Raw genomic sequence first — 26,306 nt, forward strand, 5'->3', positions numbered from 1 at the left:
GCTGGCTCCCTCGGGGCTGCAGGCCCCACACAACAGGGCTTTCTCAGCAGGGAAAAAAAGGTCATTGTGCTCATTTTCTGCATTTTCTGTTCTTTCTCCAACATATGTGCTAAGGCTGTACAGACTGATGTGTGTCTGGGAGAGCTGACAGAGGATCAGCAGCAGGCAGATAGCTCTACCCGCCACAGGAGACGGGGCTCCTTCACACATCAGCTAGTGTTGAGACTGGTGTGTACGTTCGTCAGGGGCACGGCTGAGGCACACTCGCCCATGCAGAACCTTACGGGAGGGCTGGCTGGGCTACACCTGTGTCACAGGGACAGCGGGCAAGTATGCCGAGATTTTGAACACAAGCCACTTGTCAACATTCAATCCAGAGAAAATCCATGACTAAAAAAACTAACCAGCCTAAATGGCTTCCTGTTAGGCAGCAGACTCTGGATGAGATTTCCTATAGAAAGCTGAAAACTACTGTTGTAGCTTATTTGCTATTGTTATACAGTCATCTGTAAGCATCGTCAGTCCTTTTCTCCTGCTCACCTTTCTCTATTGGATGTATGCTACTTTGCCCTTCCTTTTCCTACGCTACAGCAGTTGCCACGGGATTTCGCCACCTGCTAATCCCAGGCTCCTCCACTGTGCTCCCTGAGGGCAGTAGGGATTTCCTCCTGGGAATAGTCAGTGTGGCCAACGGCAGCTGCTTGGGGAAGTAGCAGGCAAGAAAATGAAGCCACCACACATTACGAACCATAACTTCATTTCCTCTACATTTCTGGGCATATGCTCCCTTTGCTCTCATAAAGTTCCTTATTTGAAAGGGCCTGACCAAACAGAACACTTCAACATTATCGCTAGAAATCCAGGACAAACAGATTCACCTGTGCATTCCTCTATCTCTCAGGAGAAAGATGCTGTGTTTTTAGGTCACGATCTTTGCCACATTACGGCATGCCATCTCCAGGCATCTGAACACTTTGAACTGAGCCAAAAACCACCCCAAGCTAAGACCAGGAGGAACGCCACAAAGCAGCACCTGTTTTAAGCTGATGCTTTGTATCTAGTCCTAGAGGCAACAGACAAAACCACCAAATCGTAGGCAATCCCTTTCCCAAATTAAAGCACACTACACGTTCCTTGCCTTGCCTTCCCAAAACGAAAGCTTTAGTGAAGTGCTTAGTGTATAAGTGAGCATTTCTTCACAGCACAGGGCAGAAATAATGACTATGCCTGTTGCTCATTTTTGCATACAAGCGGATTCGTGACTCACCGCAGACTGCTGACTTCTGCGTGGTGGGATGCATTGGCATGTACGCCACTGGAAAGAAGGAAAAAAAAAAAAAAAAAAGGTCAGTCTCAGCACCAGCAATGGTCGGAAGCAACACGCACAGCTAGGCAGACAATAAATAGCACCATCAATGACAGGGGAACAGTGACATTTTCCACTCGTCATGAATTCTGTTTGCTGAACTTGACAAAAGTTGGCATGGCTGTTGGAGGGATGGCCCTTACACACTGTACACTTGGAAGTCTTACCAAAAAATTATGTTTCTCTCTGCTCTCTGAAGCAGCACTTCAAACAAACTGCATTCTGAAAGCTTTGGTACACAGACTGATACTTCATTTCATCTCTGTAATCAGTGTTAATATTACTTACCTATATCAGCAGAGGCATTACACAGGGAATTTCTCTGGCATCTTAGTTCAGGAAAGCAAACTATGCTACAGGACATGACTGAAAAAAAATGTGCTAAAGCCCTACGGAAACTGATGCGATGTGATAATGGCTAAGTGCTAAAATAAGGCTGGTGGGTTCTCCTGCTCTAACAGAAAAAGACTCCGACTGATCTCAGTGGTGTTTCCATGAGCCTTTAAGTGCCTTTTACATAACCTGGAAACCCACTGCTCCATTGATTTTCAGAATACCCTAAATGCAATGGAACAATACAGTATCTCTCACTATTGCCATGGACAAGTTACTTGAAATCTCACATCCATTCCCTCTCAACTCCCACATGTCCCCATATACCATTCGTTTCTCTATTTTCCAAATGGCCCTGAGGGAGAGGGGAAAAAAAGTTAATTGAATCTCAATAACCGAGATGATTTTCTTTTACTTGAATGTGCAAAATCATTTGGAAAGTAGTAAAAAAGACTTCCAAATCTTTCTTCTCATGTGACAGACTTATTTTGCACAGAATTGCAAAGCAGCAGTGGTTCCCATAGTTATCTCCTCCTTGAGATAACATCAACAGAAACCAAAACTGTCATCCTGTCCGAGGAACAGTAATTCAAAAAAAGAGCTGTAACAAGGTCCTCAAACTGCCATGTTCCTGCAGCACTGACCTGGGAGATCCTCTCGGCTTTGCATCACCTGTAAGCTATGCTGACGCTGCTACAGAGGGCCGTCCTTCACAGCACCAAGCAGTTGCCCTTGGGGAGACATGCTTTCTTCTTCCCCCTCTCCCTCTCAAAGCCCCTCAAGCTGAATTCCCAGTGCTATTTTCTTTTTAAAACAAATGTCAACCAACCAGCCACCTGGAGCAAAACCAGATGGAAGAGGCTTGCTTTGAATCCGACATCAGGAGCTTCCCTATCCCGCAGCTTGGTCCACGGGCCATGTGGTCAGTATGGATGTACCCTCCAGATCACTGACCGAGGGGGTAGTGGAGTCCGAAGGGGTGGTGGAGGAAATGCTGGGAGGAAACCAGCACCCCATGCCCACAGATAATGTGGGGAGCGGGGCCCGCAGGGTGAGCTGCTGGGAGCTGGTCCCTCCTGCACTCTCTGGAGCCCTAGTGCTTCCGCTTCACTGATGGCCTGGCTTTGTCCTTTCCCGGGGCTCAGCCAGCATCTGTTTATTCCGCATTGTCTAACCAAAACAGGGCTGTCTTGCTGCCGTAAGACTCCCTCCTTCAGCTGCTTCTCATACCAACCTTGCGGATCTCCATCCTCAATGTTTGTATAAGAGGTAACCGGACACCGCCTCTTACGTGCAATTGTCACAGACCCAAGTTATCTTCCATTTTACCAGCAGAGGAAAGGGTGCAGCCAGAAATAGAGATACAATGCAAATCAACTTCTGGCTTCGTGGCTGATGCTGTTGTGAAGGTCTCGGCAACAGGACATTCTTCGATCACTATAGCCTGCTACGGTGGGATGGGATCCACTTGTCTAGAAGAGGCAAGGGAGTCTTTGGCAGTGGGCTGGCCAACTTAGTGAGGCAGGCTTTAAACTGAAGGACTCGGGGGGCGGGGTCCAAAGTGGCAATGCTCACGCCACTACAACCAACTGGGGAATAAGACTGGCAAACCAGAGCGGTGACAACTGTTCCTTAGCTAAGTCCGCCCAAGATGTGAACCAGAAGACCAACCACCTCGAGTGTACGTATACCAATGCACCCAGCCTGGGGAACAAACAGGAGCAACTGGAGCTTAAAGGAGGATCCAGGAAACTGTAGGCCCATCACTCTTACTTCAATCCCTGTGAAGGTAATGGAACGAATCCTCCTGGGGGCTATCACAAGTCAAATGAAGCATGTGATTGGGAAAAGCCAGCATGGATTCACCAAGGGCAATTGGTGCTTGACAAACCTGATTGCCTTCTATGACAAAGTAAGCTGCTCAGCTGATGTGGGGCGAACAGTGGACATTGTCTACCTGGATTTCTCCAAGGCTTTTGATTCAGTTCCACACAGCCTCCTCCTAGAGAAACTGATGCATTATGGTCTAGACAAGTGGTGGGGAACTAGCTGACAGGCTGCACCCAGAGAGTGGTGGTAAATAGCTCTTTTTTGAACTGGCAACCTGTCACAAGTGGGGTCCCCCAGGGATCAATACTCAGCCCAACGCTGTTTAGTATCTTCATGAGTAAGCTGGATGATGGGATCAAGTGCACCCTGATGACGTTTGCAGATGATACCAAACTGAGTGGGGAAGTAGACACTTTGGAAGGGAGAGCCACCCTGCAGGAAGACCTACGTAGGCTGGAAGAGTGGGCTAAGAAGAACCTTCTGAAGTTCAACAAGGACAAGCGTAAGGTTTTGCACCTGGGAAAACATAATCCAGGAGCGCAGACTAGGAACCACCTGGCTGGAGAGCAGCTCTGTGGAGAGGAACCTGGGGGTCCTGGTGGACAGCAAGCTCAATATGTGTGCTGCAGAAGCAAATAAAGCCAACAGGTTCAACAAGGGCATCACCAGCGGAGACAAAGAAGTCATTATCCTTCTCTATTCAGCACTTGTCAGGCCACGCCTGGAATACTGTGTTCAGTTTTCATCCCCACTATACAAAAAAGATGTGGACAGGCTGAAGAGGGTCCTGAGGGGAGGGCCGCCAGGATGATCAAAGGACTGGGAAGCCTGCCATATGAGGAAAGGCTGAGAGAATTGGGTTTGTTCAGCCTTGAGAATAGAAGGCTTAGGGGTGACCTCATCACCATGCTCCAGTACTTAAAGGGTGGCTGCAAAGAAGATGGAGACTCCCTTTTTACAAGAAGTCACATGAAAAAGACCAGGGGTAACGGGTGCAAGTTGCTCCTGGGGAGATTCCTATTGGACTCTAGAGGAAAATGTTCACAGTGAGAACAATCAGCCATTGGAATAATCTCCACAGGGAAGCGGTGGATTCCTCAATATCAGACACTTTTAAGATTCTGCTGGACAGGGTGCTGGGCCATCTTGTCTACATGGTGCTTTTGTTTATATGGAGCTTGTGCTAAGAAAGGTTGGACCAGATGATCCTTGAGGTCGCCTTCCAACCTGGTATTCTATGATTCTATGATAGTATGGTTCTATGAGTCTTTGAAAAAAAATGCACTGAATGCCTCTGCTTTTTCTTTCATCCCTATTAGTCAGATGACCATCTTCAACAAGAATTGGTTCAATGTTTTCTTTAGACCTCCTCTTGCTATTAACATATTAAAAAAACCCGCTCTTCTTGTCATCTGAAACCAACACTAGCCAGTTTCAACTCTAATTGAGCTTTGGCTTTTCGTGTCTTCTCCCTGCATAAATTGCCTGCTCCTGCGCTTCTAAAAGGTGCTTCTTAAAGACTGACCAGCACTCATGAACTCCTGATCCCTCAACGGCAGAATCCCAGGGTACTCTACTGAATAGCTTAAACTTTGCTCTCCTGAAGTCCAGGGTAGAAACTATGCTGTCCTTTTTTCTCATTACACTGGCAATTTTAAACTCAGTAATTTCATGATCACTGTGGCCAAGACAGCCACCTACCATCACATTCCCCACAAGTCCTTCTCTATTCACAAACAGCAAGTCTAGTAGGGCATCTTTCCTAGTTGGTTCCCTGCGTACCTGTGACAAGGAGTTATTTCCTATAATCTTCAGGAATTTCCCAGACCTGCTCGTCACGGCAGTATCGTATTCCCAGTTGATGTCTAGGAAGTTGAAATCTCCCATAAGGACAATGGCTACCAGTCCAGAAATTTCTCCTAATTGCCTACAGAAGAACTCATCAGTGCTTACATCCTGGCTGAGTGATAAGTAGTAGACACTCACTACAACATCTCCTTTGTTTCCCATCCCCCTAATCCTCCCCCAGAGGCTCTCAATCACATCATCTCTGACTGTGAGGGCTGTGCAGTCAAACCTCTCCCGTATATACAGTGTGACACCTCCACCTCGTCTGCCCCACCTGTCCTTCCTGGACAGCCTGTAGCCCTCCATCTCAGGACTCCCGGCATGACACTTGTGCCACCAGGGCTCACTGACAGCAATGATGTCATAGCTCTGGGAATGGACCAAGGCTTCCACTTCATCCTGGTAGTTTCTCCTACTGCCTGCTATTTTGCATTCTATGGTATGGCATTTTTTAATTGTATATATTGTCTTGCATAGTATGGTGTTTATTTTTTGTAAGTATTGTATCATATGGTATGGTTTTTATTGTATCTTATGTACTGTACTTTGTATTGTATGGTGTTTAATGTATGGTATGGTGTTACACGATATAGTATTGTAATCTAATGTATTTTGTATTATACTGTATTTTGTATTTTATACATGGTATTTTACGTATTGCATTCTATTTTATGTATTTTCTTTAATGTATTGCAATGGTATGTATGGTATGGTGTGTATTGTATTTTACAATGTGTATTGTATGCATTGTATTCTATTTTTTCTATGGTGTGACATGTATTGTATATACTGTACTGTATGTAGGTATTGTATGTACTGTATGTTGTGTATATATTGCATTGTTTATTGTGTGCTGTGTATTGTCTATTGTGTGGTATTGTATGATACGGTATTGTGTGGTGTAGATTGTCTTGTGTATATTGTGTTGTAGGTATTGTATTTTGTATTGTGTTGTATTTGCTATTGCATTGTATTGTATGTGTTAGGGTGTTTATGTTGTGTTGTGTCGTATCGTATTGCATGTATTGTATGTCATGCTACAGTATTTACTGTAATGTATGTATTGTATGCATTGTGTTGTATAGTATGTATTGTGCTGTATTTTGTAGTGTATGGTATGCATTCTAAGATATTGTGTTTATTGTATTGTATGCAATGTCTTGTATGTACTGTATTTTGTATTTTATTGAATTCTGTATTGTGTTTTCTATTGTATTTTGTATCGTATGTATTGTACATAGTGTATGTAGTGTATGGTAGCGTGCATCTTATTTTCTCTTTTTTATCCTATTTTGTATTGTTTTTATTTTGCATTGTATTTTATTTTGCATTGTATTTTATGTATTGTAATGCATGGTATTTATTGTATTGCATGTATTTTCATGTGTTTTGTAATGTACTTTGTAATGTATTTTGTAATGTATTTTTCTGTTGTAATGTATTTTGTATTGTATTGTATTTTGTATTGCATTTTATATGTGGCATGGCCGGTATTGTACGGCTTGTATTGCACTGTAGTATTGTACACTATTTTGTACAAGAGTATAAACAATAGGTATTGTATTCACTTGTGTATTCATTGGTATTGGCGAGACTTAGCGGAATGAGTCCCACAACAGGAGTTCTGGGATGGAGGGCTATAGGCTGTATTGTATATATTGTATTTTTTATTGTATCGTATGTATTGCGTTGCATTGTGTTGTATTGCATTGAATGTATTGTATTTTGCACAGTACTTTGTATTGTTTGTGTAGTATGGTATTTATTGTATCGTATGTATCCGCCTGGACCAAAGTTCAGTTAGGTCGAACAGGAGGAGGGCATCTGTCACAGGTATGTATGGTATGGTATTGTACTTTGTATCGTAGGAGTTGCATTATAGTTTGCATTGTATTGTATGTATTGCAGTGTATTGCATGTAATGTATTTTCTGTTGTATTCTATGGGATGGTATGCATTGTCCGTACTGTATTGTACGTAGTGCATTGCATGCTACATATTGTATTCTATGGTATGCTATGTGTTGTATGCTGTGGTATGCATAGTATGGTATTATACAGTATGGTATTGTACGTACTGCGTAATATGATATGTACTGTATTGTATGTAATGTATTTTATATTTTTTGTACTGCATTGTATGTTTAGGGGTTTTTTGTATGCTACAGTATGGTATGTCTTGTATGATGTGTTGTGTTTTATTGTGTGGTATTTATTGTATCATCTGCATTCTGTTGTATTGTTGTTTGTATTGTACTGCTTGTATTTTGTTTTGTTGTATTTTGTATTGTATGCATTATTGTATGGTATTCTATTCTGTAACGTACAGTATTGTATGTATTGTATTTCTTATTGTATTGTATTAACTTGTATGTACTGTATGGTATGGTATGTGTTCTGTATTGTGTATCGTGTTGTATGTAATGTGTGGTGGTGTGTTTTGTGTTGTAGGTATTGTATGTATTATAATTCATCTTGCATTGTCTTGTTTGTATTGTATGTGTTTTGTTCTATTGTGTGGTATGGTATTTATTGTCTTGTATGTATTCTATTGTATTTTGTTCTTATGGTACTTTCTTTTGTAATATATGGTATGGAGTGTATTCTACGTCTAGTAGTAGTGCATCGTGTGGTATGTATTGTACGGTATGTATTGTATGGTATGTATTGTATTGTAGGTTATGTAGGTATTGGGGGTATGGCAGGTATGGTAGGGTATTGCATTGCATTGTACGTTTTTGTGCTGCATGTATTGCATTGTGTGTATCGTTTCGTAGGTACTGCTCTCAATCCATTCTCCGATCAGCCTGTAGCGCTTGGGATTGCCCCAACCCATGTGCAGGGCCTTACACTTGGCCTTGTTGAAGGTGGTTCGTATGGGCCCATCTCTCAAGCCTGTCAAGGTCCCTCTGGATGGCATCCCTTCCCTCCAGCATGTCGACCACACCACACAGCTCTGTGTCGTCAGCAAACTTGCTGAGGATGCACTCGATCCCACTGTCCATGTTGCCGACAAAGATGTTAAACAGTGCCAGTCCCAATACCGACCCCTGTGGAACGCCACTCATCACTGGTCTCCACTTGGACATTGAGCCATTGACTGCAACTCTTTGAGTACGACAATCTGGCCAATTCCTTATCCACCGAGTAGTCCATCCATCGAATCCATGTCTCTCCAATTTAGAGATAAGGATGTCGTTTGGGACAGTGTCAAATGCCTTGCACAAGTCCAGGTAGATGGCATCAGTCATTCTTCCCTTACCCACCAATGCTGTAACCCCATCATAGAACGTCACCAAATTTGTCAGGCACGATTTGCCCCTAGTGAAGCCCTGTTGGCTGTCACCAATCACCTCCTTATTTACCATGTGCCTGAGCACAGTCTCCAGGAGGATGTGCTCCATGATCTTGCCAGGCACAGAGGTGAGACTGACCAGTCTGTAGTTCCCTGGGTCTTCCTTGTGTCCCTTTTTAAAAATGTGGTTATGTTTCCCCTTTTCCAGTCTGTGGGAACCAGACTGCCAGGACTTCTCATATATGATGAGGAATGGCTTAGCCACTTCATCTGCCAGTTCCCTCAGGACCCGCGTACGCATCTCATCAGATCCCATGGACTTGTGCACCTTCAGGTTTTTTAGATATTCTCAAAGCTGATCTTCTTCTACCGTGGGCAATTCTTCATTCTCCCAGTCCCCGCCTTTGCTTTCTGTGACTTGGGCAGTGTGGCTGGAGCTCTTGCTGGTGAAGACTGAGGAAAAAAAGTTGTTGAGTACCTTGGCCTTCTCCATATGCTCGGGAACCAGGTCTCCCATTTCATTCCAGAGGGGGCTCACGTTTTCCCTTGTCTTTCTTTTATCACTGACGTACCTACAGAAACTTTTCTTGCTGCGCCTGACGTCCCTGGCCAGATTTAATTCTATCAGGGCTTTAGCTTTCCTAACCTGATCCCTGGCTGCTCAGACAGTTTCTCTGTACTCCTCCCAGACTACCTGCCCTTGCTTCCACCCGCTGTAGGCTTCCTTTTCGTGACCGAGTTTGCCCAGGAACTCCTTGTTCATCCATGCAGCCCTCCGGGCGTTTTTGCCTGACTTTTTCTTTGTTGGCATGCATCGCTCCTGAGCTTGGAGGAGGTGACCCTTAAATATTAGCCAGCTGTCTTGGGCCCCTCTTCCCTCCAGGACTTTGTCTCATGGTAGGCTACCAAACAGGTCCCTGAAGAGGCCAAAGTCTGCTCTCCTGAAGTCCAGGGTAGTGAGCTTGCTGTGTGCCCTCCTCACTGCCCTGAGGATCTTGAACTCCACTGTTTCATGGTCACTGCAGCCAAGGCTGCCCTTGAGCTTCACATCCCCTACCAGCCCCTCCTTGTTGGTGAGAACAAGTTCCAGCATGGCACCTTCCTCATTGGCTCCTCTATCACTTGGAGGAGTGAGTTATCATCAATGCATTCCAGGAACTTCCTGGATTGCTTGTGGCCTACTGTGTTTCCCCTCCAACAGATATCAGGGTGGTTGAAGTCCCCCATGAGGACCAGGGCTTGTGAACGTGAGGCTACTCCTATCCACCTACAGATGGCCTCATCTGCTCAGTCCCCTTGGTCAGGTGGCCTGTAGCAGACCCCCACTATAATGTTCCCTGTCCCTCTGCTCCCCTAATCCTGATCCATAAGCTTTTGGTCAGCTCCTCATCCATCCCCAGATGGAGCTCCACGCACTCCAGCTAGCCATTGACATAGAGAGCCTCCTCATCTACCCTGCCTGTCCTTCCTAAAGAGCCTGTATCCTTCCATTCCAAGACTCCAGCCATAGGAGCCATCCCACCACATCTCTGTGACACCAGTAAGATCACAGCCCTGCAGGTGTGCGCACGTCTCTAACTTCTCGTTTGTTCTCCATGCTATGTGTGTTTCCATAGAGGCATTTCAGCTGGGCCCCCAATGAGGCTGACTGGCTGGCTGGAGTGGTTGGAATTCCTTTGATGTACTTTACTGGTGTTTCCCTGTTAGTTCCTTTTACCGCAGGAATGGATTGTATGGTATGTGTTGTATGGTATTATATGTATTGTATTGTATCCTATGTATCGTATTATATCTCATATAACATATCATGTCATACTGTATCATATGTATCATATTTTATTCTATCGTATGTATTGCATATATTGTGTACATGGAATTGTATTGTGCTTACAATGTCTGTATTTAATTTATGGTACGCAGTGTACGGTATGTTATTTATTGTATTTTATAAATTGTATTGTGCTGTGTTGTGTTTTAGGTGATGTACTGTACATGTAGAATTTTGTATATTATGGTATGGTAGGTGTTGTACGGTAGGTGTTGGATGGGATTTTGGTTTGTATTATGTTTTGGTTTGTACTGTGTTTTGTTTAGTACTGTATTGTATATAGAGTATGTACTGCATTTGTATTGGGTTTGTGTGGCAAGGTTTTGGTAGCGGGAGGCTACAGGGGTGGCTTGTGTGAGAAGCTGCTAGAAGCTTCTCCTGTGTCCGACAGATGGACATGCTCCATGCTCCACATGGACACGCCGCTGGCCAAGGTCGAAGTGGTAGTGCATCTGGGATAAAATATTTGTATTTAAGAAGGAGAAAAAAACCCCAAGAGCAACTGCAGCCAGAGAGAGGAGCAAGAACACGTAGGAGGAACAACTCTGCAGACATCAAGGTCAGTGAAGAAGGAGGGGGAGGAGGTGCTCCAGGCACCGGAGCAGAGATTCCTTGCAGCCCATGGAGAAGACCATGGTGAGGCAGGCTGTCCCCCTGCAGCCCATGGAGGATGATAGTGGAGCAGATATCCACCTGCAGCCCGTGGAGGACCCCACGCCAGAGCAGGTGGATGCACCCAAAGAAGGCCGTGACCCTGTGGGAAGCCTGCGCTGGAGCAGGCTCCTGGCAGGACCTGTGGAGACAGGAGCCCACACTGGAGGAGGTTTTCTGTCAGGACTTGTGACTCTGTGGGGGACCCACACTGGAGTAGTTTGTTCCTCTAGGACTGCATCCCGTGGAAGACAGCCACGCTGGAGCAATTCATGAAGAACTGTAACCCATGGGAAGGACTCAGTTGGCCAGGAGTAAGTGCAAGAGAAATGTGAGGAGAAACAAAAGGAAATGGATGAGGAGAAGATAGAGGAAAAGGTGAAGGAGGAGGAGGAGGAGAAGGAGGAAAACAAGAAGGAAGGTGAGGATAAGGAGGAGGAAAAAAGAGGACGAAGATGAAAAGGAACAGCATGAGGAGGAGAAAGACGGGAAATGAGCAACGGCGTTGGGTTTGCGTGGCAAGGTTTTGGCAGTGGGGCGGGGCTACAGGGGTGGCTTCTGTGAGAAGCTGCTAGAAGCTCCCCCATGTCTGATAGAGCCAATGCCAGCCGGCTCCAAGACGGACCCGCCGCTGGCCAAGGCCAAGCCAATCAGCACCTCTGTGGTAACATATTTAAGAAGGAAAAAAAACAGTTAGAGAGAGCTTTTGCAGCCGGAGAGAGGAGTGAGAAGATGTAAGAAACTCTGCAGAAACCAAGGTCAGTGCAGATGGAGGGGGAGGAGGTGCTCCAGGTGCCAGAGCAGAGCTCCCCCTGCAGCCCATGGTGAAGACCATGGTGAAGCAGGCTGTCCCCCTGCAGCCCATGGAGGAAGGATGAGGGGGTGTAGAGATTCCACCTGCAGCCCGCGGAGGACCCCAGGCTGGAGCAGGTGGAGGCACCTGAAGGAGGCTGTGGCCCGTGGGAAGCCCACGCTGGAGCAAGCTCCTGGCAGGACCTGTGGACCCGTGGAGAGAGGAGCCCACGCCAGAGCAGGTTTGCTGGCAGGACTTGTGACCCCGTGGGGGATCCACGCTGGAGCAGTTTGCTCCTGAAGGTCTGCACCCCATGGAAGAGACCACGCTGGAGCAGTTCGTGAAGGACTGTAGCCCGTGGGAGAGACTCACGTTGGAGAAGTTCGTGAAGGACTGTCTCCCGTGAGAGGGACTCCATGCTGGAGCAGGGGAACGATGAGAGGAGTTGTTTTAAGAGTTGATTTTATTTCTCATTCCTCCACTCTGTTTTGCTTAGTAATAAATTAGATGAATTCCCTCTCTAAGTTCAGTCTGTTTTGCTCGTGACGACAATTAGTGAGTGATCTCTCCCTGTCCTTATCTCGACCCATAAGCTTTTCGGTATACTTTTCCTCCCCTGTCTAGTGAAGGAGAGGAGTGATAGAGCGGCTCTGGTGGGCACCTGGCCCCCAGCCAGGGTCAACCCACCACAGCAAGAGGAGGAAGAAGAGGAGGTGGAGGAGGAACAGGAGAAGAAATAGGAAAAGCAACAGGAATAAGAAGAGGAAGAGGAGAAGAGTAGGAGAAGGAAAAAAAAAGAAGGAGGGACAGGAGGGTGAGGGGGAAGAGAAAGAGGAAGAGGAAGAGCAGCAATAAAAGGAAGAAAATTAAGAAGAAAAGGAGGAGAAGAAGAACAGGAGGAAGAACAGGATGATGAGAAGGAGAAAGAAAAACATGAGGTAGGAGAAGATGAAGAGGAGGAGAAAGGGGGTGAAGAACAGGAGGGGGAGGAGAAGGAAGCAGAAGGAAGAAGAGGAAGTAGAAGAGGAGAAGGTGGAAAAAGAACAGAAGGAACAGGAGGATGAGGATAAAGAACAGGAGGGTAAACAGAATAACTGAGTAACAGGAAGAATAGGACAAAAAAATGAAGGAAATAGGAGGAGGATGAGTTGGAGGAGGAGAAGGAGGGGTATAAGGAGGACTGTGAAGAACAAGAAGAACAGGAGGAGGATGAACATGCAGAGGTGTATGAGGAGGAGGAAGAACAGGTGGAGGAGCAACTGGATGAAGACAAAAAGGAGGACAAAGAACAGGAGGAGGAGGAAGAACCGTAGGAAGAACAGTATGAAGAACATGAGAAAGAACAAGACGATCAGGAAGAACAAGGGCAGGAAGAGGAGGAGTACAAGGAGGAACATAAAAAGGAAAAGAAGGAAGGACAAGAAAAGGAGGAACAAGAACAGGAGGAAGATGAGAAAGAAATGGAGGAAGAGAATGAATAGGGGGAGAAACAGGAGGAGGAAGAAGAGCAGGAGGACAAACAAGGCAAAGAGAAAGAGAAGAAGAAGGGGGAGGAGGAAGAACAGGAAGAGGAGGAAGAAGAGGAAGAACTGGAAGAACAGGAGGATGAAGAATATGAGGAAGAGAGGAAAGAAGAGGAGGTGGAAGAAGAACAGGATAAGGAGGGGGAGGAGGAGAATAAAGAAAAAAACAAGGAGGAAGAAATAAAGGAGGAGAAAGGAAAGGAGGAGGAGGTTGAGGAGGAACAAGAACAGGAGGAGGAAGAGGAAGAACAGGAGATGGAAGAACAGGAGGCAGAGGACAAACTGCAGGAGGAGGAGGAGAAAAAGGAGGAGGGAGAAGAGGAGGAGGAAGAGCATGAGGAAGAACAGGAGGAGGAGGAGGAGGAGGAAGAACAGGAGGAGGAGGATGAAGAACCAGAGGAGGAGGAGGAAAAGTAGGAAGAACAGGAAAGAGGAATAGGAGGAGGAGGAAACACCTCCAAATTCACTCTAGAGTGTCAGCACACCACAGTTATTGGATGGAGTGCATGCTACATCCGTTCGTCCATGAGGATTCACTAAATCCAAGCCTACTGGTGAAGCTGTTACTCACAGGAGTTGTTCCATGTTGTGGCTATCACTCCTCTTGGGAACAGACAGGAAAGCTCTGGATGACAAAGGCTGTCAGGATGCGCTCCAGAAACAGAAGACCAATGCAAGAAGATCCCCATCACCTAATCGCATAGAAATAATTCTAGCTCAATGAAACGACTATTGAAAATGAACACACAGAAGAGCATCCGCCATTAAAACTCTTTCAGCAGTAGTTTTAACTGCTGCAGGCTGATGACTTTACCATCACTGTCACAGGACCCCAAAAGAAATAATAACTGGTAAACAGTAACTCTACCCATAGCCCATATCTATCTAGCCTTCAAAGGTAGAAAAGCTCAGCCTACAGCTCTGGAGGTCTACACCAGCCTACACTTATATCCTATGGCTACTTTCTGGATGGTCTGTCCAGAAAGTCAGATCATAATTACCTTTGAAAGAGGATGGAACTGGCAGGGTGGGGGGGGGGAGGCAGGTGGAGAAGGAAAGGGAGAAAGGGAGAAAGGGAGTGCTGGAAAAAAGGGAAAGAATAGGCACACAATTTAAAAAAAAAAATGAACCAAGTTATTCTGAAGGGCAGCTCAGCCTAACTCACTTTCCCCAGCAAAAAGCTGTGCAGCTTGGAGGGAAACAAGCCTGACTTTGGTGCTGGGATGCACACATGTATCAGAGTTCAGATCTGAAACAGCAGCAAAAGCCTGACATGGCTCCTTTTCACTTTCCTCATACCCACGTGTGTGCTGTGACTTCTTCATTTCCCTGAAGTCCTCCCAGGCTAACAGGGAAGTGGCTTCTGTCCAGTCTATGTGCTATGAAGAGAAACACTTTTGACCACTAAGGGGGCAGCAAACAACTGCATTTGCAGAAGCAAAGCTGCACCTTGGCTTTGGAGATACCCACAGCTCCACTAAGACCCAGGAGCCCCTGGCACCCTGGCATTTGCTTGGTCCTGAAGCCTTGTGGAGCCTGCCAGCACTGGGGAGCCCCAGGGACAGAAGCAAAGGACACCGGTAAACCCCCACGGGATGAGTGATGAGGGCTCTGTTCTTCCTTCTGGCCACAAGAGGATGCCCTGGTCCATGCCAGGACAGGGCATCTCTCCTCCTCATCACCTGGGGGAAGGCAAGGCCTGAGGAAGGCCCTGGGTGCTGGGCTCAGCAGAGGCGGTGTGACCGGGAGCGGGGTCCCGTCTCCTGCCAGGTGCTGGCCTGGCTGATGCGAGCTGCTCCCATCATGCAGCTCCACCTGCCCAGGGCTGTGGCTGACAGCACACACAGACCTGCACTTTTGGCAGGAAAGCTCCCCTCTTGTCCTGTCCCTTCCCCTTCGTCCTCCCTTCCCCTTCCGTCCTCCTCTCCCCTTCTCTTCCCTGCCCTGCCCTCCCCACCCCCCATGCCCTTCCCCTCCCTGAGAAGGCCCAGACCTTATGAGAGCACTTAGGGATGGCAGAGCTGTGCACACACCTTGCTCTGCTGAGAGAACAGCTCCAGGTGAAATGGCCCTTCTCAAAGGCCATCCCTCTGCAGGCCCAGTGTCCCGGCTGGTGGAGGAACAGCTGTGGTACACAGGAGCAAGGGGCACACGGCACCTCCCTGAGGAAAGGCCAGGGCTGCCTCTGCCCGCCCAGTACCAGCCACCCCATTGGCCACAGCTGAGCCAATCAGCAGAGTTGGAGGAGGCCTGTCAGTCACAGCCAGCTGGGGTGGGGCCGGAGGGGGCAGAGACCAAGCAGCCTGAGGAGAAATGGGTGAGAGATGGGCCAGGACCAGGGCCAGGACCAAGACCAGAGCCAGGGCCACAGCCAGGGCCAGAACCAGGGGTGCTGCAGGAGCAAGAGCAGGTATCTCCCAGTGTGGATGGGCCTGGGGGGAGGGACCTGGAGCCATCATCACCCACATACCCCAATTCACCAGCCCTGGGCCCGAGTGCTTTTGGTTCTCGTTCCTGTGTCCTGCTCTCTGTCTCTCTTTCCCTCTCCCTTTCCCTCTCCCCTTCCTTTTTCCTCTCATCCTTTTGCCTCTGTCTCTGACCCCGCCTGTGTCGGTCTGTCCCTCTGTCCTTCCTCCTGCTCTCCTCTGCTTTCTGTGTCCCTGTGTCCTGCTGATCATCATCATGTTCCTGGCCTCACTCTGCCCTCTTCCCCTCCATCCCCTTCTCCCTGTCCCTCCGCCCGTTCCTCACCAGAGGTTTCCCTTCTCCATTCCCTGCAAATCTCTCCTTGTTCCCACCATCCCTCTGTCCTGTTCCTTTCCCTCCCCTGCCACTCCACCACCCTGTCCCACCTCTCTCTGCTGTTCTGTCCCTATCTCTTCCTCCTCGTCCCTGCTCACCCTGGGCTCCAGGAGTGGGGCAGGGGCAGCCCCAGGGAAGCAGCCATGGGGACTGTGAGGGGGCAGAGCTGGGCCAGGGGACAGTGTTCCTGCAGGGTGAGGCAGCAGGAAAGAGGCGCCCCACAGCATGCTGAGTACCGCAGTCCTGGAGCATAGGGGTGCTGGTCAGCCATGCCTTCGGAAAGCAGGAATTAAGGATGTACAATGTAACTAGATGTATGTGTCTCTTAAGGAACTTGATCCAATTTCCTACTCTCAAGACGAATAGGTGCAATAGTCAGGGAATGAGATTTTCATAAGAGAGCCCCTGGGGTGTCCCTTTGTGGGGGTGCCTGAGAGGTACTTGTGAGGGTTGCTTGTAGTGGGGTGGGGGGTGCAGGTACTGGGGGCAATGGTAGCAGCATGAGGTGGGGCTGCTGTGCCTGGGGATGCTGGTACCGGCCTGAGGTGGGGGAGCAGGGTGGGCGAGGTTCCCCAGGCTGGGAAGGGGGCAGTGCTGTTTGTTCACCTCCATTTGAGCTGAAGGCCTGTGCTATAACCTTGGCCAAAGGAGAACTGCAGTTTCTGGGTGTGTTTGTCATGCTGCAGTGCTTTGCCCCAACTGTCAAGCCGTTGGTCAGTCCTGGAAACCCTCAGCTGAACAGTCCAAAAGCAGTGAGGGCCTGAGTGCATTCTGGTTTGGCTCACTGTAACTCGTGTGTCAGTCTGCATCTGTCTTTGCTGGTTGCCTGTGTCTTTCTCTTTGAAGGGATGATCTTTGGGAGGTTCTGCAGCATGGACCTCCTCCCTCCATTGCCCCATTGCAGCATGCCTACATTTAATGCCTGCTGCTTCACGCTCTTTCCTCTCAGAGCTGCAATCAGAACCTTCATCCAGAGGAGAGCTGTTCACCTCATGACTTCATGAAGAAAATCCAAGAGCAGAAGGAAGAACTGGGCCTGATGGTGGACCTGCCATCCAGAACTCACTACTATGGGCCGGAGGTCAGCCTTGGCCTTGCTGTTGGAGAAGCGAAGGTCTATGACGTTCACGTGCCACTTCCTGGGGAGCGCTGGTGGGGCTGTGCTGGGGGTCCATCCTGGGGGCAGGGAAGCGTCACAGGGCTGCTAGCGAGCATCCTTCCCTGCAGGGACTGCCAGTGCAAGGGGTATGTCAACAGTTAGTGAGAGCTGCGGGGAGCCTTCCCCTGTGCCGTGGCTCAGCCGGGCTCTGGGAGCGTCCTCAACAGATGCTCAGAGCCTGAAGGAGGCTGAAGAAGAGATGTTGGAGGGACCTGGAGCCCTGCAAGGCTTGGGCACGAGCCTGACAGGAGCTCCTGGGGTGCAGGGCATGCCACCGCAGCTAGCAGACCTCTGGCCTGGAGCTCGAGCGCTGTGACGCAGAAGATATGGAGAGGACGGGTCTCCTCTGAGCCTGCAGAGTGGTGGAGGGAAAAGGAGAAAATATTGTGGGGTCGAGGAGGAGCCTACATCTTTCCGTCCATGGGCAGCCCACCTGGCCTGTACCTGCCGCTGACGTGAGCTAATTATGGATGGGGCAGAAGAGGTTGGTGAGCCTGAGGGCAAAGGTGATGTTGGGGATGAGGAAGAAGGAGCAGCATTCCTGGCCAAAGCAGGTGGTGTTCTGCAAGGAGAGAGGATGCAGGTCGCTGCTGGGCTGTGTGAGGAGAGGTAGCCGTCAGGGTCTGGAGGGGCTTGGGGAGCCTTGCAGTGGCTGTTCCTGGTGGCGGGGGGGTTGCCGTCAGCCCTGGCCCCCCCCAGTTTGTACTGATGTGCCTGAGCCAGTGCAGGTCCTGTGCAAAGTGCTGCAGCTTCTTCCTCGTGAAGCAGCTGGTCTCCTGGGAAGAAGGGAGGCAGCATGGAGGGCAGATGGAGGGCTCCAGCCAGCTCTGGGTTAACGTCGGGCTTGGAAACAAGGGCTGGATGCTTCAGGTGCCCCTTCCCCTCTTGCAGATCCCCTTTCCCTTTTATTTCTTTCTGGCTGTGGGGAATTTGGTCGTCCCTCCCACCGAGAGCTAATCCTCCCCTGGCTCACCTGCTGGAGGATGTGCTGGGCTTGTACAGGCAGCTCCGCTTCCAGTGGGGCCATAGTAGCCAGTGTCTTCTTCACCTGCTCCTGGGGAAGCCTAAGAAGAACAGAGCATACTTAGAGCACCGCACAGCAGGATGGGTGCCCCAGAGGTGCTGGGAGCAGGGTGTTTCAGCGCCATACATGTCCTGAGCTTCAAATTGGGTCTGGTTGCTGGAGGGCAGGTAAGAGGGAGCTGTCCCCAGCAGAGAAACCCCCTAGCAGGCAGCGAGATGAAATGCTGTGGGATGGCTCTACTGGGAACGCTGAAATGCCCTGAGCGCTGCAGGGGGACTTCTGATTTGCAGCAACAAATCTAATCACTAAAAGAGACCAATCCTCCCCGGATGGCATCTTTGCTGATGCTCCATCACCCCATCACTGGCTTTTTGGGGCCCTGGCTGGTGGGACCTGTAAGGCATGTGATGAAAACTCCTTTCCCTAACTATTTAATCAACCAGTCTTTATATTATGAAAGTGTATTAGCTTTGTTTGTATATATATATATATACACACACACACAATGAGTTCACATGATACACTGTAATGTGATGAGGTAGTAGAGTTTTCCTGGAGACTTTGTGATGTGGTTTAGCCCCAGCCGGCAGCTGAGCACCACGCAGCTGCTCGCTTACTCCTCCCCTGGTGGGGTGGGGAGGAGAATGGAAAAAGAAAGGCAAAGCCTTGTGGGTTGGGGTAAGGACAGTTTACTGGGACAGCAAAGGGAGAGGGAAACAATCAACAACAGTACTGATAACAGATATTCACAATGGGTGATAACAGAAAGCAATTTACCGATCGATGACCGACCGGATGCTCAGCCCATCCCGGAGCCACGCTGAATCCGCCCCTCTGTGACTAGCCCCCTTTTATGGTGAGCGTGACGTCACATGGTATGGAATAGCCCCCCTGGCCAGCCTGGCTCACCTGTCCTGGCTCCTTGTGAAAATTAACTCTATCCTAGCCAAAACCAGGACACTTTGGTATTGTTTATGCTGAAGTAAAAGAAACTAAAGGACAGCCCAGCCCTAGAAAGAAGGACTTTGCTTCTGGGAAGCTTAGAGCTGTCCATGAAGGATAAAGAATACCCCGTGTCAACCAAGATAACACCAGCATCCTAGCCCCTCTGACACATCTTTGAAACCCTCCCAGCATCATCCAGCATCGTAGATCAATACTTCAGGGAGGACTGACTCCAGGGACATCTGGCTCAATAGACAATCAGCAAGAATGCTGCAAAACTAGAGTTGCTTTGCAGTTTGACTCTGAATAGTAATCGGTAGTGTGGGTTCTAGTCCTTAGTCGCCTTGTACCTGAATGATTGAAGAGTATAAGAGCCTTATGTAAAGACACATTTGGGGTGCACCAATTGGCTCGGACACTGCATGTGCATGGAAAAATATTTGCCCCTGTAATTCTATACTTTGCGACCTTGCCTCTCCCCTTGGCTGGCATGGGCCAGTTGTGAATTTTTTGTGCCATCAACTTGGGGCTCACCTGTGGGCTGGGGGTTTTGCCAGATGAGGTCCAGGCAGTGTCAGATGAGGCCGAAGAGGGGGTGGAGCAAGCTGGGCAGCCAGTGTAGTGCCGGCTCCAGGATGTTGGCATGCAGGTGCCGTCCATTGATGCCCGCCCGCTGCCCTGGCGTGAGCTCAGTTTTCTGCCCTCAGCCAGTCCCTGCCTGGCCCCCAGGGTGGCCGCGGCTCCTTCCCAGGGACAGACCCAGCTCACCAGCAGTGATGCTGGTGCTGGGTCAGCGATGACGCTGGTACCGGCGCAGTGATTCCGGCACTGGGGCAGTGATGGAGGCCTCCATCCTCCTGGCGTTGATGCTCATCAGCGGGGTTTCACCCATGGGCGCCCGCAACCCAGAGTGATGGCCCACCTGCCCATTGCTCTCAGTGTCCATCCCCAGCCCAGCCTAGCCAATCACAGGGTGGGCAGGGGCTGTGTTAACGCCCTGCCCCCCCACCCCCCCACTGCACAAATGACTACAGGCAGAGAGGGGCTGCAAAGCGAAGACCCAACTCTTTTAATGAATGAAGCAAGGAAGAGGGATCTGGGAGAGGGCCGGGGTTGGAGCACTGCCTGCAGATGTCCTCTGCACGTAGGTGCTATGAGGGACGGTGCTGGAGCGGCGGGTTATGGGTAGCTGTGCTTGTTGGCTATCTCCATGTCATTCTCCCTCTGCACAAAAAGCTGTAGCTGGTCCAGTGACATCTGCAGGGCCACCCGCTGCCGCTCCTCCTGTGCTAGCTTCTTCATGTGCTCCCACTCAGGCTGCTGCTCAGGTGTGATGGCACTGACTACTCCTGCTCGTCCAGCAGGGTGGGCACAGCCATGATCCCCCCCACCCACCCAGGGCCTAGGTGATAGCCCAGAGGCAGTGGGAGGGTGTGGCAGCTGCGGCAGCATGAACAGCTGCTGTGGCAGCCTGTCCTGTGGGGTTTGGCACCCCATGGGTGACAGGCACAGCCAACTCAGCTGCTTGGGTTTGGCAGCAGTGTCGGTGTGTGCCTTGTTGCTCGATGCCGGTGCTGTCTCCCTGCCATCAGCCGGGGGCTTGGAGGCAGCCAGCCTTGCACTTGGTCTCAGGGCCCCTGGTAGGGGATTGGGGACCCTGGGGTGCAGGTCAGGTGGTTTGCATACCAGGCCCACCGCCTTCCCTCTTTGGGCCAGTGGGTGGAAACTCTTGATGGCATTCAACAAGCGCGCCCTCAGGTCGGTGTGGGGCATCGCCAGGCCCCACAGCATTTTGGCCAGGACTTTTTTGTGCAGCAGCCTGTCCTGGGGTTGCATGTTGTGGGGATCCATGCTCCATGCCTTCTCAATCAGCAGGGGGTGGGGTTGGCAGGCGGGCAGTGGGCGCGAGGTGCTTTGCCCCCGCCCAGCACCCCCAGGGCATCTGGGGTGCTCGAGCACGAAGGTGGGCACATTGGTGTCCTCAGATACCCTGCGCTTGCTGCCGCCTGCATGTTGCCTGCTGCTGCCCGCCTGCTGTCCACTTCCACCTGCTGCCATGCCTTTCTAGCTTCCCCTCCCCCAGGGTTTTTGAGTGTTTTGCCCCCCAGCACACCACTATCTTCTTCTTGGGTGGCAAGCTGTCCCACCGGGAGGTCTCTTGAGCCCTGGGGGTGCAAGCTGGCGTGGGGCACTTGGCCCGCTTGCCGCCTGCCTTGCCTGATCTGGGCACCACTCGCCATAAGGCAACGCCTGGTGGCAGCGGCAAGCAGGTCAAAACCACCTGGGGCTGCTTCCACAGAGCCTCCTCTACCAGGCAGGGCAGATGACACTGGGGGGCAGTGAGGGGGCTGGCCAGAGGACTCAGCAGTGGGATCTGGAGGGCTCAGCAGGGGACTCTCCGGAGGACCTTTCAGGAAATCCTTCCAGGGACTCTCTGGAGGACTCCCTGGGGGACCCTTCTGAGACTTGCCCTCTGGGCAACCCTTCAGCGGGCTCTCTCTAGGGCTCTCCTTTGAAGTCTCCATAGGAGTGTCTCCTGAGAAGGCTCCCCAGGAATCTCTGGCAGCTAGGTGAGGAGGACCGCCTCTACCCTTGCCTACTTCCTCTTGGGGTCCAGCAAGGGAGGTGTTGCCACCCCCTGCCAGCAGGGATTGGTGTCCCCCAGCATCGCTGCTGCCACTCGGTCCTTGGGACAATTGCCTTCTGCCTTGTACTCCAAGAAGTTGGAGTTGCAGAAGGTGGTGCTGTCAGAAACGTCAGGGACATTGGCCATGTTGGGGACTATGATTGGTAATTGGTAGTGTGGGTGCATTAGTCAAGTCGCCTTGTACCTGAACAATTGAAACGTATAAGAATCCCGTGTAAAGGCACATTTGGGGTGCCTCAATTGGGCTGGGAAATAGTCTCTCTCTGAGACACCCCCGGACGCCCCCCTAACCCCCCAAAACTCAGTCCCTCATTTTCTCTAGCAAATGCGCGCTCCAAAACTTTATCCAGCTTCGTAACAGAAGAGTCATTAATAGGTGGTACCTCTACATAGGTGTTAGAAATGTCCTTTGTATCTTGGCATTCATCTGTAACATCTAGAGATGCAAGTTTTTTAAAAATACATTCAATGGCAGACTTTATAGAGGAAGCTTGTCCTAATTTCTCTTTGCTCTCAGGAGATCCTTTGATGTACAAAGTAATTTCTTTTGAAATCAGTTCAGGTTCTTTTGATCTTCTTGGTTTGTCTTTATCTGTACTGTCTTCAGACTCACACTGCCCAAGGAATTAACCTTCAGTGTCCAAGGATTTTTCCTGACCTTGTGCTGACCAATGATATTGGGATGCGTATTATCGGCTTTTGTTATAATACTTTCAGCAGCTGCTTCTTTGGTAGGAGTAGTTTCAGAATCCGACTGAGTAAAAAGTTTCCCAGCCTCACAGCTAAAGTTGGAAGGAACCTTCCTCAATTCTTCACAGGCAAACTGTGCTTCCATCACTACAGTTTCCATTAGAGCATCATTCTCAGAAGATTTCTGAGGTCCAGGGGCACTGCACAAAATAAACCCACGTTTTTCACTTGAGAAAGTCCATCTAAAAGATGAATGTTAGGAGTAAAATCCCCTTTAGTAAAAAACTTGGTGGCTACTGGAAAACTCTGAAAGACATTCCCTTTAGAAACCTATTGTTTCCAACTTCCTCAGCTCCCAGAGAAGAGGGATTTTTTCTTCCTCTTGCTTCTGCAAGTATTGCATTAAAAAAAGCATACCCAACACATCTGTCTCCCTCCACTTGCTGCTCTACATGACATCGATAGCCAAACCCACTATATTTGCTCTCCTCCCAACTACAAAAAAGTAAACACATGGATTTCCCTCTCTGCCAAATGGCAGAGCAGAAGGTGGGAATTTACATTCGCTTATCCTAGGGTGGAAAAAAGGGGAAGAGGAATAGAAAAAGTATTCCAGACAATGGAAAAAAATGCACAAAATGTTCTCTGAAAAGTTGAAAGTTTTCCAAGAGGCATCTGCCAGTATTTAATATCAGAATAATATACGCTCGGTGCAACACTTGATGTACAGTGTGGAATTCTCTGTACTGATTGAAATCTTTCTATTAAATAGTATTAGTAGGCAGGTGTGGTGGTGCAACCCCCGCTCCCTTGAGCTGCTTGGTACTTGGCGCAATCTCTCCCCGCCTTTTCTAGGCCGCATACCTGAGCAGCAGACCAGAGCGTTAAGGCACCCCCTTAATGTGCCCGGTTCTTGCTTCCTTGGTAACGGTAACAATCTGGTAAATCTGTGCTCGAACTGTAACATGCTTGTTCCCTCATTACTTGGGAACAGTAGTGACAATCCTGACAACCTGTGCACCTGTGCCTGAGCTGTGGCCCAAAAGGGGGGGTATCAGAAAAGTTCTGAGTCTGCGCAACTGGTGGAAGGTACCAGAATATGTCGTCATCTGAGCTGGGCCGAGGTGAAAAGTACCTGACAAAAGTCAATTTTCTCAGACCCTGTAAATAGCGCTTCTAAGTGAGACCCTTTGGAGCTCTCCTCGATCGCAGCACACTGTGACCAGTATCCCACCTAAGCTGAGACACCTCTCAGGCGCAAACTTTGTGCGAATCATCTGCCAGGGCAGAGCCAGTGTTCTTGAGTCTCAACTATGGCCTGTTCAGGAATGCCAATACGTTGTATTTAGTCTAAACTCAAAGAGGGAAATTTTAACTATAAGCTAGCTTCCAGCCTTCTCGAGTCCCAGCTGTCACCTGCTGAGGAATGCTGATGCATTGTGAGTATTTACTCTAAACTCGAAGAGGGAAATCCTCACTATAAGCTAGCTTCCTTCATCCACCTCTCTGCTTATATACATGTCTAAATACATACATTTGCCTTTACGAGTGTGGGTGGCATATATCACTGGGCCCAAATATCTGTTTGTCTTAGGTTTTATGTTCATCTATCTACCGATCTATACACTTTGATTTAGATACCTTATAGTAAGTTAGTGTGAATCTTGTCATCTTCAAATCTGTAATGAAGTTGCTGGTTTTATCATAACATATATTCCTGAATTACTTGTAAATCTTTAAAATCAGTCAGTCATTAAGCACTGCCTCATGCTATTAAGAAATTCTGAATTGACTAAATCAGAACTGTGTCAAACACCTTTCATTCATGGCAGCAGGTAAAACAATGATAAACTTGTATGAAATCTTGTTTTACTCGGAGTATGCTCATTTTAGCTTATGTCCTCTGTCAAGCTGTTCAGCTGGCTGTATGTGAGAGATTCTAAGATTATTTTTTCAGGAACTGGCATCAAAGCTATAGGCATCTACAGTTAAAGCACAGAAGTTGAGAGACAGACAAAATACCATCTTTAGTCGAAAACTACTGTTTGCAAAATTTCTGCATTAGGTGTTAAACAGGATCATTTTGAGTTCTATGCTCTATCCTCATTTTACACATCACCCCGCTCACCCCCCCCCCAATATACTTTATGAAGCTTATGACGTATTATCTCAGCTGAACTTCTCTTAAGTTGACATGTGCTCATATGTCAGCTCAGCTCTGCAAGTTATCATGGGGTAATAGCACAAACTGTTATGATGAAATTTGCGGTGTGTGTTTTCTTGGTATTTCACATTATAATGCTCCTGAATACCGAATACATCGTAGGTGAGAAATTCTAGATGGAACAAACATAGCTTACTGTTTCAAGAAGTTCATTTGTTGTAGAAAAGAAAAATATCAGAAGGTTTAACAGGTTGGACTTGGCAAGCGGAATCATCACGTTTCAGTCCATTTTCTTTAGATTCATTATCTAAACTAATCGCACCATTTAGTGAATCATTTTTTGGCAGCTCACACTGTGATCTTTCTTCTTCAGCATTCTGACAGGAAGAATGGGAATTCTGCAATGTATGAGCTACCTTTCCAATCAAAAGTACATTGCAAGGTATTATGTTGTAATTCCTTTCAAACAAGTCCTTCAGCTCCTCAGGTTTTCCTGAAGATTCTGTAGCATGAGGGACTGCATTATCAGAGGTGAATTTAGGATTTCCATTCACTGGCGTCTCAACAAAAATTTCATCAGGAACTTCCTGTTTGGAAACGTTAGTAGCAACTGACATCGTAGATGCATTTGAAGTAAACTCGGCTGCAGAAGAATTTCTAATTGTGGATGAAGGAAAAGGCTTGCTTAGATCCTAAGCTAAGACAGGTTGCGACACAGCCTGACGTGCAGGCAATTTGTTATGAATACTGATAGTGCCAAAGCCGGACTGTCCCCGAGCCACGCGTCCTGGAGCTGCCCCGCCCCTCCCCGACTAGGTCCCTTTTATGCTGAGCATGACATCATATGGTATGGAATACCCCCTTTGGCTAGTTTGGGTCACCTGTCCTGGCTGAGGCCAATCCCAGCTTCTGGTGAAAATTAACTCTATCCTAGCTGAACCCAGGACATTAACCAAAACTACAAACTGAATATTAGAACTGAATATGTAGGTCTTCCTACAATCACTGTCCTTTTCAGAGCAATAACTCATCCTTACACCATCTGTGGCCTCAATTTCTCCTCTTTCTTAATATAGCCAGATACAGAGAACAGATATATAGCAATGTACACAGGTGCAGCAGTTTAAGGCCAAGCAATGAAATGCATAATAAATGACATGGAGAATTTCAGGTTTGACAGAACTGAATTATACAAATAGTAATCTTTTCCTAGCATAGAAGGAAAAATACTTGACAAGAAGAAAAATGTAATGACTGTAAAGTAAATATATCCTGAACACATTTGGTTTTTGTTATTACCTGATCTAAAAAAGTACATAAGCTTGCTGATTGGGAACTGGTTTGCTATCAGAAAGGTCTGTTGAGGCATCAGTCATTTGATACCAAAAAGTCCATTACCAGCCCACAAA

The 26,306-nt window shown here is 48.5% G+C and overlaps 1 protein-coding gene across 2 annotated transcripts in view; it reads right to left on the bottom strand.

The window, feature by feature from the left end:
- LOC129212992 (uncharacterized) overlaps window positions 1–26,306 on the bottom strand; it is a 154,661-nt gene that overhangs the window by 71,693 nt on the left and 56,662 nt on the right. The gene's annotated exons all lie outside the window — the stretch shown is intronic.

This window comes from Grus americana, chromosome 14, assembly GCF_028858705.1.
Source record: "Grus americana isolate bGruAme1 chromosome 14, bGruAme1.mat, whole genome shotgun sequence".
NCBI lineage: Eukaryota > Metazoa > Chordata > Aves > Gruiformes > Gruidae > Grus > Grus americana.